Raw genomic sequence first — 16,723 nt, 5'->3', positions numbered from 1 at the left:
TCTTGAGTAATAAAAATGGATTATCCAAAAAAAACCCTAACATTTGATACTATTGTCAAATGTACTTTTATCATTTTTTTGACGCATTCATCCGCTCAACATTTTTGACGCAAGTGTTATAAATGACACAACTTTTGCCATCAGACCAATCTTATTACTTATTTAAATAATTAACTAAATGATATTTAATCGATACTTAATTTGAATTTAATGAAGAGAAAAATACGTGTTTATACTTTCCCAAAACCTTCCTTTCTGGGTTTATAATCAATTTCACTTCCATTCGCAGGACCATCTCGTTTAATCTTTCTCTGTTGTTTTCCTCAATTGGTTGTACAACGTTTCATAAGTTCAACAATTCATCCATTTCTTTCTCTTTATTAATATAAGAATAATAAATAAATAATTTTTCTTGTTTTTCTTATTTATCGTTTCAAAAAAAAAATTACAAATTCCATGGCTTCTTCAGTGAGGAGATCGAGGATGAGAAAATAGAAGCATTTGCACGATTTAATGACTGAAGCGACTCGGCTGAGGAAACAAAATCACAAACTCACCACCTACATCTGTTGAACGTCGAGGCGGAGTACTCGGTGCTCTGATCTCAACCCGACGACGGAAACGAAAACGAATGGTGTCGAACCGAGAATCAGTGAGGAGATCGAGGATGAGAAAACAGAAGCATTTGAACGATTTAATGAACGCCGGTTGGAGTTATTGAATGAGATCATCAAGTTCTTGAACGATGACGATTTCGATAAACCTAGGGTTGATAGCTTCCTTAACCCTTTGAAATTGACTTACTTGAATCAGCCTATCATAACATCTGCAAATAACATGTTCCAGAATTCATTTTCATGTGCTTAATTTTTGGGATTTTGGTTATATTAGGGTTATTATTTTGGGAATAATCATGTAGAGGGAAACCAGATTATGAGAGGAATTTGGGAATAATCGAGTACAGGGGAAAATATAAACATATGTTTAATTTTTTTTTCATTAAATTTAAATTAAGTATCTATTAAATATCATTTAAGTAATTATTTAACCAAGTAATACGCTTGGTCTAGTGGCAAAAGTTGTGTTATTCCATAAAACTTGCCTAGGTTTGATTTCCTTTCCAAACAATTATTCTTTTTAAGGCTTCCTTTAAACAAACACCAATAGAAAAGTGACACATATTACTTTCTAATTGATCATCAATAATTAAATGTAAATAGTAGTAATCATAATAATTATTTATTTTATTTTTAAAAATTCTAATGTGATAGTGTCACATCATCATGAACTCTAACATGGCCACGCCACGTCGACATCCACGTTCATGTGTACTTGCTTGATCAGCATTAGGTATTGATCGTCAGTTGACTGACGATTTCTATCCACCAAGAGTGATTTTTGACTCAAAATTAAACGTTGAATGGATGAATGCGTAAAAAAATGATAAGGGTACACTTGATAATACTGTCAAACGTTAGGATTATTTTGTTACATTATACTTATTTTTTGACTTTTTTTTTTATTTTTATCATTATTGATAATATTTTCGTTTTGTAGGAATTATTTTATCATTTTAAAAATAATTTATACTATTGTTAAAACGTAACTTTACGAGCAGATCTCTCGAACTTTAAAATATTTTGTATATTTAATTTAAAATATTTTATGTATTTGTATATATTAAATTTTAAATTTTAAATATTTTTTAAAAAATAAATAAGCATATAAATTTTTAAAAAGACACTTTAGTCCTCAAACTCAATTAAGAAATCCAACCTAATCCATTTGCCTCATCGTCACCAACTACAGTGGATTATCATATTAGAATAGCAAACTACCATGTCAACACTATATTAGTGTCACATAAATACTGTAATAACTAATAACGAAAAGCGTTGGTTAGAATGTCACAATGATATATTTTTTTAAAACTACTTTAAAATAACACAAAAATCTCGCTCGTATATCTTTTTGCTTATTTTCTAATATTATAGGCCCACGGTGTTTCCTCTCAATCAATAAAATCGTGTGCATGATTTTAACAAATATATTTAGAGAAAATATCTTCAGTGACCAAAAATCTCATATAATATATGATTTTGATCAACTTTTTTTGGATTTGCGAAAATGACCAACAAAATCGCAATGCGATCTCTAATTCGCATTGCGATGTCCACTATCGCAAATTCGCGTTGCATTTCGCGTTGCGATAGTTGAAAATCGCGTTGCGATTTTTCATTTCGCGTTACGATAGTCTACAGTTGTCGTTGCGATTTTTCAAATTCGTTGCGATAGTCTACAGCTGTCGTTGCGATTTTCCAAATTCGTTAAGAAAATTCGTTGGAAAATCGCAACGCTATTTTCAACTATCGCAACACGAAATGGAAAATCGCAACGCGATTTTCAACTATCGCAACGCGAAATGGAAAAGCGCAACGCGATTTTCAACTATCGCAACGCGAAATGCAACGCGAATTTGCGATAGTGGAGATCGCAATGCGAATTAGAGATCGTATTGCGATTTTGTTGGTCATTTTCGTAAATCCAAAAAAATTGGTCAAAATCGTATATTATCTAAGATTTTTGGTCACTGAGATTATTTTCTCATATATTTATTTATTAGTTACTTTTTGGCCGACAAAACTTCTAACACAAAGGCTGAAACAAATGGAGCTAGACATGACCACTTGGAAAATAAGTTTTCCACTTTATTTTTTTCCGCCATGGTTGTAAAATCCGAGGATTACATGCTGGCAATTTTCTCGATATATCATCGTTAAATATTATATTTCTCGATCAGACACTGATCAGATTATATTTTTTTAATTTAATACATTTTTTGGAAAGGCGTGGCCTCTGCAACGTGTTTTACGTTGATTTGGCGTCACGTGAGATAAGATGCGCCCCTGCAACGCGCCTTACGCTGACATGGTATACACGTGTGTAAAGCGTAGCCCCAGGGGCGCACCTTAGGCTACCTAGGAGTATAGCGCAAGGCAGGGGCCGCGCCTTACCTTTAACATAATTATTAGGCGCGGAACAAGGGCCGCGCCTTAGCTTTATTTGATATAATTATGTAAGGCGCGGTGCAAGTACTGCGTCTTGTAACTTTTCCCAGCTATAAATACCCTTTTCCCGGGGTAACTCCTCACATCTCCTCCTCACATCTCCTCTCGATTAGAAAAAAATTAATACAACAATCCAACAATCTTCTTATATTTAATTAAGAAGTTCGTGCGAGTTTTCGTTATAAGGTAATTTTGTGATAAATTTTTTATTATACTTATTGTTTATTATGATTATTTGAAAAAAAATAGTATACTAATTGTTGTCAATTAATTTGTGTGTTTGTAAAATTAGAAAGCGAGAATATACGTTGAAATAGTTTTGTGGTACATGAAATAATATAAAATTATATTATTTAAATTATTTACGTTTATATGTAAAAAATTTATTGTGTTATATTTTCGTTCATATATTATTTATTTAATCAACATTGTTTCAGTTGTTTTTTTTTTTGTAGATATAATATTGCCGCACTTTTAAACTCAAAGAATGTCACGACTTTCAGCTATTGTTTATTATGTTGGAGAAATTTGAGAAGATTTGTTTTTGTATCAAATGAGCGTGTTAAAATATCATTGAAGAGAAACGTAACTTTTGAGGAGCTGATAACGAAGATTTCGAGGAAGATTCATGTTGGAAGTAGTAGAAGAATGTCGTCGTTCCAGTACAGATTTCCAATATCATTGTTGCCATTAACTTAAACAACGTTCGAACTTTTGAACAATGATGATGTTGAAATGATGGTTGAAGCTCAAAGTAATTATTCAGACGCCGATATTAAGATGTATGCAAATTTTATTCAAGTGCATGCTTTTCAGGGTCAATCATTAAGCTCCCACTATGGGCTGGCTGAACAAGTTGACAGCCCGATGACAGTAAAGTGTAATGATTTTAATGCCATAATGGGGAGACATTCATACACAACTCCTTACGATATGTACCGAGGTGGGTCGACGAACAATCCGTATGGCAACATCGCGTCCAGTTCAAGGGGAAGGCATTCATCTGCAAATCCCTTTGACCTTAATATGAAGATGCCATCGACGCATCAATGGATTCTTTGGGTCCAATGTGGCAACCACCCTTTGTCCAACATATGTATTATCTCCGACACATTGCTGCGAACTACCATGGAAGATACAAGAAGAATAATGAGCGTCAATTATTTGTGCGCATGGGTAAGTGAAACTGATGTAGTTTGTTTTCTTTCGATCCTTTTGATCATGTTAGTAAGTTATACATTTTTTGATCAGGTTACGAACTACTTCCTCGAATATTTGAATCAATGCTTCAATATTTGCGGGCGAAGAACGAGAAAGGATGCGATTACATCTGCCTCATCGATAAAGAAATGTGGACGAACGCATATGATGGTGGATATCGATATGGACACATGACGACCAACTTGGCAGAGGCAATCAATTCAAACTTAAAGGGTGCACATCACTTACCTGTAGCGGCTTTGGTAAAAACTACATATGTTCGTTTAGGGCGCTTTTTGCGAAGCTCGGGAGACAAGATCAAACCTGGATGCAAGGCGGTCATGTGTATCACCCTAGATTAGTTGCAAATCTACATAAAAAAATTACTGCATCCAATGGGATGTCTGTAACAAGTTTCTCTAGAAGGCATGAAATGTTTCGTGTCACAGAGTTGTCGCGACCTCTTCAAGGGATTGAAGTTGTGTCGTTAGGAGTAAATCTAAGGGATAGAACATGCAACTGCGGGTTTTTTCAAGCTCTGAAATATACATGCTCTCATGTGATAGCAGCTTGCTCGCATACACGTCAAGACTATAACCATTTTGTGGATCACATATACCTACTATCTGAAGTTTTTAAGGTATACGAATTTGAGTTCCCCCCATAGGTAATGATCAAGACCCTGATGAGGTTCAAGTTTGGCTTCCGATTGTACCAAATCCTAGTTTATTGAGGGAGCGTGGTCGTCTAAAATACAATCGAATTCATTGCGATATGGATATTCGAGAAAGATCTAGACAAGACAGAAGATGTAGGCATTGTAGAAACCTAGGACATACTAGAAAAACATGTCAACTTCTGTTGTCATCAAGTAACAATTAATGAGGAAATGATGTAGTTGTTAATCAATTAATAATTATTGTACTTTAATTTGCATTTACTTCAAGTTAATGTTATTCGATAACCGCTGATGAAGATTAAAAAAACAATACAATTATACGAGATTGGACGTTGACATTATATTAACAAATAACTGATATTAACGATACAATAAGTATTAAATGATAAATAATAGCCAAATTACAATAATTAATATTAAATGGTAATAAACAAAATTAAGCAAAATAAATTAACAAAAAGTCCAACAAATTTATCAAAATAAATTAAAATAAATCCAACCATATTAACGAATTAAAGTAAGTATTAAATGATAAATAATAAAAAATACAATAAAAAAATCCAATAAACAACTACAATAAAAAATACTAAATACAAATATAATTAAAAAAACAAAATCTATCGATGTATGTAACGCGAATGTGTTCCGCAGGGCTGTGGTTGTCGGTCTCGAGGAGGATTTCTTCATATCACTGGTTGTGACTCCTCGATGTCGTCATCGTCGTCGTCGTCGTCGTCCTGGCAGCTAAATTTTGTTGATGAGGAGCTGATGACGATGAAACACCTCCATAGAATAAGGACCCTGGAGGTGATGAGACTGAACCCGCCAAATATCCAGCATATGAACTCCAAGTCAGATCTGCAAACATAGACCCATAATAGCCTCCAGGAGGGGTCATAAAACTCTGTGAAGGTGGCGGGGGGTCATAAAACCCGGTGAAGGCGGCGGTATCTGGTAATGGAAAGGCGGTGACGGCATCATATATGGTTGCGGTATGTAAGTTGCTGTAGACGGTTGCTGCTGTGAAGGTCATGCTGGTGCAACTGATGATGAACAGGAAGCACCTACTCTCCGTCCATGAGTCGGGGGACGAAGGTGTTGTGTTGGTGAACGTCTCTGTCGACGTCGTGGAAAGGTCCGCCCTCGTGCATCCTCGGGAAGCATAAACGGTTTATCGTTTCTGTTGAACCACTCATAATAATCATCACCAACCGTCAAGTCATCAACATAAATGGGCTCTCTACGGGGAAGGCGCCGTTGTCGATCCTCCCAAAACACGACCCACTCATGATGCCTCACCAGCCAATCTGTATCGGTCTTGTCGCGTCTATCTGTGGAATGAAAGTTGTCCATATTGCGAGGTGCTTCCGGAATTGGTTGAAAACAACCAAATTGCCGGAGCACGCGATCAGTGGAGTGCCACTCGACGGTCGCATAACATATCAAAGGGACCATCGCCATCCAAACATCTGATGGGCCCCTAAACTCAGGTGGGATCACCGTCCTCACATCATCATTAGAATATGGCACACATTCAAACTAAAATAAATATATATAATTTTTATCAAAATAATAATCTAATTATATAACTATAATCTAAAATCGATTTTTAAACATTTAAATTCATACCTGTGTGACAGCCTTCTGATCGATGAGCACCCTAATTTTTTCTAAATCATCATATAGCTCCTGATGATTTTTCCTATCAGTAGACCACCTATTCAAGAAAAAAATTTATTATACGCTATATAAAATGATTAATATACGAAATCAGTTTTATAATTACCTCAAGAGTAGCGGAAATACGAATGTGTTATTCACAACGGGACGTAAAAAGGGCAATCGATACCATGCCCAAAACTGCAGCAGGAGGAGACATCCATCGATTGCATTTCTCCTGTAGTCAGTGGCTCGACACATCTCCCTATACAATAAAGCCAAAACTGTTGAGCCCCAACTGAGTGATCCGGTCAGACGAAAGTCAACAAGATGCCGCAACCACATACAGTGAACTTGGTTGTGCGATTTGTCTCGCATCAACAACCCTCCTATCAGCTGCAGTATGCATGCTCGTGCATACATTTTAACTTCATCATCTGACGCGTCCTCGCTCAACTCCCAAAAATTGGCATCTAACCAATTTAACGGTATCCGACCACCGTTAAAACTTTTCGGGACACGTACTAGATTTTCCCGACACAATGCAGTCCAGGAACTCTGCACGATCCCCGATATTACATCTCCATCCACCGGAAGCCCCAGGTGCATAGCAACATCCTCAAGTGTAATCGTGCACTCTCCACACGGAAGATGGAATGTGTGGGTCTTCGGCCTCCACCGCTCTACTAAGGCAAAAATAAGGTATGGTTCTATTTTACAGTGACCCTGATATCTACTTATGTAATCGAATCCAACCTCTACTAAATACGGCAAGACACGGCGAGGTATCACTAACTTAAGATTCCTAATAAATGGATATAATACACGGACCTTCTCCTAAAATTAAATAATTACAAAAATTAATTCTTAATCTAATAATCATGCGTTAAATAAATTAACAAATAATTCCTAATAATTTAAATTAAATTAAAACGTTAAAATGTTACCGTATCAGCAAAGTGTCGAGATATATGATTTTCATCCAAGCGAAGTAGACCGTCTTCCATTTTATATTTGCAAAAAAAAAATTAATTAAATAAAAAATTAATTAAATAAAATACTTAAATAAATTAAATACAGAATATTAAAAATATAATAAAAGATACATTAGACAGAGATTATAAGAGTATTTGAGAGAAGTTGAGAGAATTTGGTGTGATGAAAATGATTGAGGAGGAGGGTATTTATAGAGAGAGATTAGGGTGTGAAACGTCTGGGTTGGTGGGTAATTATACCCAAGGCGCGTCGTAGGGGGGGGCGCCTTACTGACGCGCCGTAGGGGGCTCGCCTTACTGACACGTGGCAGATTCTGGGGCAAGGCGCGGCCCCTGCACCGCGCTATACCCCTGTACACACGTGTATAGCATGTCAGGATAAGGCGCGCTGCAGGGAGCGCGCCTTACCTCACGTGGCGCAAAATCAGCGTAAAGCGTGTTGCAGGCGCCGCGCCTTTCTGGAAAAGATATTAGATCGAGAAATATAATCTGAACGGTCTCTGATCGAAAAATATACTGTTCAACGGTGATATATCGAGAAAATCGCCCACATTATTGGAGGGACTATGAATTACAAACTAAAGAGAGGGGGGAAAAAGACAAGCCGTTTGGGATGGCTTGGTTCGTGAGGGTTCTTTTATTTGATCGAGGGGCACATTTACAATGTCCTGATTTATCTTCTAGCTCACCTTTATCTATCTCGGGTCCAGCTAAAGATTTTATGGATCAAATGTAGCAATGTCCAAGCCACATTTTCCAATGTATTTAAAAAAATACATTCCATCCTATTACCTTATTTTTAAAAATTGTTGTAAAATAATAAATTTGAAATTTAAGTATTTACAATTGTTCTTAAAAATATTTTTAAAAAGATAAAATGAATGTTTTAGATATTATAGTATAAAATCTAAAATATATTACTTTAAATTATATTTAAATTTATTAATATGGTGATATATAAAATATTTCAATTTAAAGTAATCAAATATAAAATATATTTAATAATTTATTATTATTATTATTATTATACGAGATATTTATTTTATAATTTTTTTATTAATCTAGGGTGATTACAAAGTAGTATTTGTTCTAAAAATTTTCAATCATTTGATAATAAAAACTCAAATACTCATATAATCTATGATGCTCGAACCTAAAACTTCTAGAGATAATAACTATTATTTTAATTACTGAAGGCCTTCATATCATCGCACCAATCATTTGTATAATGAACTTGGACGGCGTAACATTACATATAGCTTGTCAAGGATTAAGTCCATGACTTGAAATTCCATATCCCTAAACTTTAGATCTGTCTATTTCTTGGTATGTTTTCTTGCGTTGTGTAGGCAAGCCCTGACTATGCCATATTGTTCTTGCCAGGCAATTGGAAATTTGTAAGATGTTGGATTAGGTCCATAGCAGCCGAACACAAAGTTGGTTGCGAGTGGCTACTGTTCGATCACTATTTCGAAAAGACTTCGATTGATGATCTCACTCCATTGCAAGTTATAAGAAAATTAGGCTACATCTAGCTATTTCAGTCATTCGCGTTGAAAAACACTTGCATAATGCCTTAGAAAAGTCTCCGATAAAGTGTTTAATCGCTCGATTTATCCATTTTAAGGATGCATTGTAGTGGAAAAACTCAAATATAATCCCATCAACTTGAATAACTAAGTCCAGAATATGCCATTGAAGCGTCCATCTTGATTTGCTTACGACAGTCTTTAGAACTCCCTAATTTTTAAAGGGTTTAACACAGAAAAGTTTGAAGGCTAAGAAGAAAATTGAAAATAAAACACCCCGCAAACCGAAGTTAAGCAATTGGATATTATGACTAGAGAATTAGAACGAGCTCAAGTAGTATCCAGAAATGTTTTTGTGAAACTTCTAGCGACTGGCCTGAATGGTGATGAGCTGGTGCAATGGACGGCAAACAATGTGTTTGAAGATGCCGGTATTGTCGAGAGGCGGGTTTAATTGTGATATAAGGATTTAAATTGTTGGTGCGTTCGTATTCTTGATCGCATGATTATGGACATAATAATTGTTATTATGGTTATTACAGGCATCATGATCGTGTTTTTTTTTTTTGAAAGAGTTGATTTTCTTTTTAGAATGGAGTTGATTTTTTTTCAAAAATTAGAATAACAGAATAATAACGGGAATATTGACCCGCTATTTACATAATTAACCGCTATTTGTTGTTGTGTGATTCCTCTTCACACTTTTTTATTTTTCGTAATAACGACTTCAAATGTCATTATTATCATTATATACGGTCGTTATTTCACTACCCAGTCACTGTTTGAATCATTGTTGTGGTTATCGTTTACAAATGACACGTTCATTTTCTTGTTGAATGTGGAAAGACGATACCCTCACATGAGCGTTGTCATGTGTTTATGTTCTTGGAATTATAATTTTTACTCGTACCGTGTATATATTATTTTTTTTATAATCAATAAGATTTTTCCTTTAAAATTTTAAAACTTGAACATAATATTTTTCCTTAAATTCATAGGCATAATACGATTAAACGAACAATTATTACAATTGGTTTAGGGTGAATGCAGCCTTTTATTACAGCCGATATATCAGCTATAATTTTAGCTATTATTGCTGCAAAAATTCAACCGTATTTTCAATGCTTTTATTCGTTTTATGTTAGAGGATTAATAAATACCAATGCATTGTTAGCTCTCGAAAATTTAATAAAAAAATTTCTATATTAATTAAGTTTCATTCTTTAAAACTTTCTGTTTTCTAATTTTTATTATTATGATATAAGAGAAGAACAATATAACTGAATGCTGAACAAATTTTTGAATTTTATTTTTGTGATTTATTTTGAGTTATGTTATAAGAGAAGAATAATACCACTAAACGCTAAACGGATTTTTGAGTCTTGCTTTCTGATTTATTTTTAGTTATGTTATTTTGAGTATGAATAATTTTTTTTATGTTCATTCAATAAACGAACGAATATGAATAGATGTATGTTCAGGTTGTTTTTGTTCACAAATAAACTTGTTTATAAGCTCATTTATCAACTCTTTCGTGTATGTTTATGAACAAACTCATTTAATGGCTAGTTTATAAGCTCATTTTTTTTTTTTTTAAATATTAGTGAATGTAAAAATTAAATTGAATACATGATGAAATTTGAAGTTTAAACTATGAAGCTTAAAAAGTTTAAACACTAGTGACGTAATTTTATGATTTTTTAACTTGCAAATGAACATGTTTGTGAACGTTAAATAATCATATTAATAACGTTAAATAAATAAATACAAATAAAATATTAAAAATTTAAATCAACACAAATCGAATATTAACACTTATAAAAATAAATAAATAAACACAAATATAACTTTTTTATTTTTTTTTTGTTTAAATCCGATTTTTTAAACTCCTACACGTGATTCCATGGTGTTCGTGAAATGGTTCTAAGGCGTAGGAGTTGGAGAAAGAATCTTACGTGGCGCACATGCAATTCCAACTACTCTCTTTATCTCATTCCCATGTGTCCAATCCATCACTGATTCCTCACTATTATAGATTTTTCATTCCTATAAAACTATGGATGTCTTTACGACGACTTTCGTAGAGTTTACGTCAGTTCGAATTTAAATGGACGAATATATATATATAAAAGTTGTGTAAACGATGGAATATATATATAGTAGTCAATCAGCTGCCTGAAAAATAAAAACTGTAGCCGGAAGTTTCGTAATTTTATCCCTACCACTACGGTATTTTCGATTTAACAAATGAAACGAATCTTCTAATTATTAAATTAAAAAACTACTATTTCCCTTTAATATAGATGCAGAGCAGCTTAACAACTACAACGCTTTTCGATTTTAAAAAAAAATAACCTCAAACTAATAACTTAAAACCTCTTCCTTTCCTTCTTCTCTGCTCTCATATCTATATTTATATATAAATATTTTTCCTTTTTTATTAATAAACTTCAAATTTTATGGACAAAGATACAGATAAGACGACGTCGGCCGGTTCTTCATTGACATCACGGACAGGTTCGCGTTCCACCTTCAGGGAGACGTCGACGATAGGTTGCGGCTTCTCCAGTTTCACTAGTTTTAGGACGGAGAAGCAAGATGTTGCGAGGCTTGCGATGCCTCAGTATCTACGCTTAGCCATGCTTGATTCCATTAGGAAACAAGACGTCGACGGCGGTGACCAGCATTTCCAAATGCCTCGCTCCGACGATGATCCCTGTTGTGAAACTCCTGTCGTCGTTCTTATTAATCCCAAAAGCGGCGGCCGCCACGGCCCCGTCCTTAAAGAGCGTCTCCAGCACTTAATCAGCGAAGAACAGGTAATACTCCCCACACCCACCACCGTTTTATGTGTATATTTTAAAATTTGGTTTGCCTTAGTTTTTTTACATTTATTGAAGAATTTCTAATTTGGAAATTCAGGTATTTGACCTCCATGATGTGAATCCGCATGAATTTGTACGGTATGGACTGGCTTGCCTTGAGAAGTGGGCCGAAAATGGAGACTCCTGTGCCAAGGAGACAAGGATGAACATCAGAGTTATAGTACGTTTATACCAACCTTTTCTCCAGCTAAATTTGTCTTTGATTTGGTTATTGTCTTTGTTTCTTGTTTCTGTTTCTTATACATATATATACTCCTGAAAGAGTTAAAAAGTTGACTAGTTTAGATTTAGAAGCAAATATTTTTTTTTTCAAAGAGAACATTTATAAATGTAACTTTTGTAGTGAGAAAAAGGTACTTGATTTGCTTTTATACAGAACTCTTAATTTGATATTTGATCAACTATGATTTGTTTGTTTAGCAATTTTCTACAAAGTGTAAAAACAAATAACGAAATTAACTTAAATCCAACATTCCAAGCTGATAGTTTTACACTCTGGACGAATGAGCAGGTTGCTGGTGGTGACGGTACAGTTGGTTGGGTTCTTGGATGTCTTGGAGAGCTTCATAAAAAGGGTCGGTTTCCGGTTCCTCCTGTAGCTATCATTCCACTTGGTACTGGCAATGACTTGTCCAGAAGTTTCGGTTGGGTAAGATGCCCCTTTCTAAATTTTAAGTTTGATGTTGTCTACTGTTTTCTTTTCTCAATCTTTTGTTGCCTCATTCTCTTAATGTTTACTGAAGGGAGGTTCGTTTCCTTTTTCCTGGAAATCAGCTATTAAAAGAACTCTGCAGAGGGCTACGACGGGTCCAATTTGCCATTTAGATAGGTAAGTAGACATTTAGTGCTATGTTTTACTAATTGGGAGTACTTATTGCCTTTTGTTTCTTTAAGTTCAATGTTCCTTTATTGAGGACTCGGTGTATGTTTTCATAAGATTGAGAAAAGAGTTTGCATGAGACATCATTGTTGTATAAATCCTACTTTGTCTGGTTATGTTATATGAATAATTGTTTCTTTGATGATGCAGTTGGCATGTTGTGGTGCAAATGCCTGGTGGAGAAGTTGTTGATCCTCCCCATTCTTTGAAGGCTACCGAAGAGTGCGGTGTTGATCAGGTAGTGAACTTCTCTTCTCTAAATCCTCCATTCTCAATCAACTTCTCTTGTGTGGCTAGTTTTGAGCATGTGCACATTGATGCTTTATTCAATCTTTTGTGGACTAATAAAGTTTTTTTTATCTCTTCTAGTTATGACCTTTGGCCATTAAGTACTTTAATTTGGCATTAATGTGTTTTTTCTTTTAAAAAGGAAGGTTTCTCCTAATTGTTATTTAGCGATGCTATGATTTGGAATTTCAAATTCAAGTGAGAAAATTCTTTTCTGTGACTGCAGATTGAAGGGCACGTTCCACACAAACTGAACTTCTATGAAGGAGTATTCTATAATTACTTTAGCATAGGTATAGCATACCGGCTTAACTTCAAGATCTCGGTTCTTTTAATTTCATGCATGTGGAAATACACCTGGTGGGTAGCTGCTTTTTTTATAGAGAAACATGATAGAGTGGTAGCATTTTTACCAAACCCTAGTAGTGTCCATGGATGACAAAATTTTAACAAGATTCCTTTGCTTTATTAAAATAACTTTAAATCATCCAAATTTTATTTTCCTCTTACAACCGCAAAAATAAATACATAAATAAATAAAAGCTAGAAGATCCACACTGCTACAAGTTGAGGGATCAAGACAACTCATTAACAACATACAAAAAGGTTGGGAGTCCTGAAAAGTTGATAAATCATCCATGAAGTTGTCTTACTAGGAGCAACACCGTTCTCATTCTTGCTTATGGTGTTTTTCTATTATTATTATAATGAACATTTTTTGGTTCTTACAGATCTTTATGTTTTTATTTTACATTCAGGAATGGATGCACAAGTGGCTTTTGGATTTCATCGTTTTCGGAATGAGAAACCTTTCCTTGCACAAGGTCCTATTTCAAATAAGGTATTTGGATCTCGTTTTTACAAATTTGACTGCAAGTTCAATAACATTTTGTCATGAATCTCTTGATATTATAGTGAAATGTAGCTTTTTCAGTTTGAAGTGCTTAAAGGTTATATCGAAATTCAAATTATTAGTTTCTTTGCTCCTGTTGATGATTTGCTTTGCTAAAACTAATATTAGATTGTAATTGATCCATCTTTTGTGGCAGATTATCTACTCCGGTTACACTTGCACTCAGGGTTGGTTTCTTACACCTTGTATAAGTGATCCAACTTTAAGGTTAGACATTTTGATACTTGTTTGGCCTGTACCTTATCCAATATATTTGTATGTAGGATGGGGATGTGTGTTATTGTATAATCAGCATTTATTTAAGGTGTGATTGTTCCTCAGACTGTGTAGCCAAAGCCTTGGCGATGGTGCTGAGGCACAAAACATAGAGTGCCTTAAATGTAATAGCACTTGGCTAAGGTTTGAATCATCTGGAGAAGGTGTAGCTAAGGCATCCTTGGTGCTTAGGGCAATGCTGAAAGTGCATTTAGCTAAGATAAGCCCTTGATTCTTCAGCACATTGATTTGGAAGATGAGTGCCTCCATGAAGTGTTTATTTTTAATTTTAATTTTCTTAAAACTCTACATGGAATGGATAATATATATATATGTTTATACAAAACCTAAAAGGGTTCTATTTATATTTGTATTACATCATCACATTTCTTGTTAATACAAAGGTCCTAGTACCTTGGCGGTGTCTTCCTTGCGTCTTAAATGTTCCTCAATTTAGGAAAACATCATTGCTGTTATAATGCATGTGGTCTTGAAATGCTCGTTACAGTTACACCAAGGAAGATCTTTTAATGAGATATTGTTTGGCAGAGAGAAAGTAAACTATGAATTGTATGAAGAAATTCTTTCTTTCTTGTTAATGGTGTTTTGAAGTGAACAAACGTACCTTTTATAGTAAATATAATTTTAAGATGCTTTCAAATGCAGGGGACTCAATAACATTTTAAGAATACACATTAAAAGGGTCACTGCTCAGAGTGGGAGCCAATTACAGTACCTGAAAGGTACATTTCAAGTATTTACTTTTACCTAGCGATGCATAAGCACCCTAATCAATCATTAATCTTCACATATATCACGTATATCTATAAATATTTGTTTTAATGAAGCTATTTTGTTTTAGTGTGAGGGCAATTGTTGCTTTAAATCTTCCTAGTTATGGAAGTGGACGAAACCCATGGGGCAATCTAAAGCCAGAGTATTTGGAAAAGGTATGGTGAATTTCTTCAGATTAGCAAGTTGTAAGATGCTCGACCATTTTTGTTTAATTTTCGTTGTTTATTTTTTCAGAGAGGCTTTGTTGAGACTCATGTTGATGATGGTCTGCTAGAAATTTTTGGCTTAAAGCAAGGATGGCATGCATCATTTGTAATGGTTGAACTCATATCTGCAAAACACATCGCTCAGGTACAGTAACTTACCAGGTTTTCATCTGGAGAATGTGGTATGCTGATAAGTTTTGACTGGGTTCTTTTTGCTGTTGTTTCAGGCGGCATCGATTCAAATCGAGTTAAGGGGTGGAGAATGGAAAGAAGCATTTTTTCAGATGGATGGGGAGCCATGGAAACAACCGATGAGCAGTGATTACTCCACCATTGTAGAAATTAAGAGAGTGCCTTTTCAGTCGGTAATGATCAGTGGAGAATGACATTGGCTATTGGCTAACCCTTATCTCTTTTGTAAAGCATCTCTCACCCAAGGGCTTGAAGTTGTAAATTGTATTTGTTTCCCCCCACAATGGCTAAAAACTAATTTGTAAACTTCATTCATAGAGTCCACCATGTTTTACTAATGTAGTTTGCAGTTTTAGTATTGTACTATCTTTCACCAGAGATCCATTTTCATTCACTATTTTTGTTATTAATAATTTAATTTCATCAATAGGCTTTTAAAGTTCTGCATGTTGCGGCATTTATTTTAAAAGTTGTCTGAGCTGAGGCTAGTTTCACCAGGGACCCTTCTTGTTTCAATCAGGGTGAAATAAGTTTTATTTTAAAGGATATACCATAAGCACTAACGGATCTAGAAATTTAAAAAAAATCAAGTTTTAATACACTTTTCTCAAGAAAAAATTATAATAAAAGTCGTCTCATTTAATCAAGATGTTGCAAGGGAACTTGATATTTTGGATATGTTAAAAAATAAAAATAATGTTCAATTTAGGATTAAATGATAAAAGAATTATCATCCCAACTGGTATGTCGTAGAACATCAAAAATAGAGGATACATAAATATTATTGCTCATTATAGTGATAATTTATAAACTTGATAAAAACGTATTACAATATACTTTTTTTAAAGATATATTTATCAATATTTAAATTTGAATATTGATAAAAACTATTTCATGGATTTGTGATTTTAATTAGGAATAGGGATGGCAAACGGGCGAGTCGGGTGTGGATACTCCTTCTTCATCCCCATACCTACTTAATATTTTTAAATCCACCACCTGCCCACCACTCATGATGGATAAAAATTTTCAAATACACATCCGCCCACACAGATAAATTTTCAAATCTATCCCCACACCACTACTTAACTGGAGATGTGTCCGGCTAAACCCGCCTGACATCATATATCTTATACAATATTAAAATTTATATCTTATACAATATTAAGATTTATATCT

General features: G+C 34.4%; 1 pseudogene; it reads left to right on the top strand.

The window, feature by feature from the left end:
* The first annotated feature begins 11,589 nt into the window (after nt 1-11,589).
* On the top strand, nt 11,590-15,773 carry LOC120133762 (annotated as a pseudogene).
* Nucleotides 15,774-16,723: the final 950 nt, after the last annotated feature.

Source organism: Hibiscus syriacus, unplaced genomic scaffold (genome assembly GCF_006381635.1).
Source record: "Hibiscus syriacus cultivar Baekdansim isolate YM2019G1 unplaced genomic scaffold, ASM638163v2 tig00110596_pilon, whole genome shotgun sequence".
Classification (NCBI taxonomy): Eukaryota; Viridiplantae; Streptophyta; class Magnoliopsida; order Malvales; family Malvaceae; genus Hibiscus; species Hibiscus syriacus.
The sequence above is the reverse complement of the archived record's forward strand: the minus strand, read 5'-3'. Positions and strand labels throughout refer to the sequence as shown.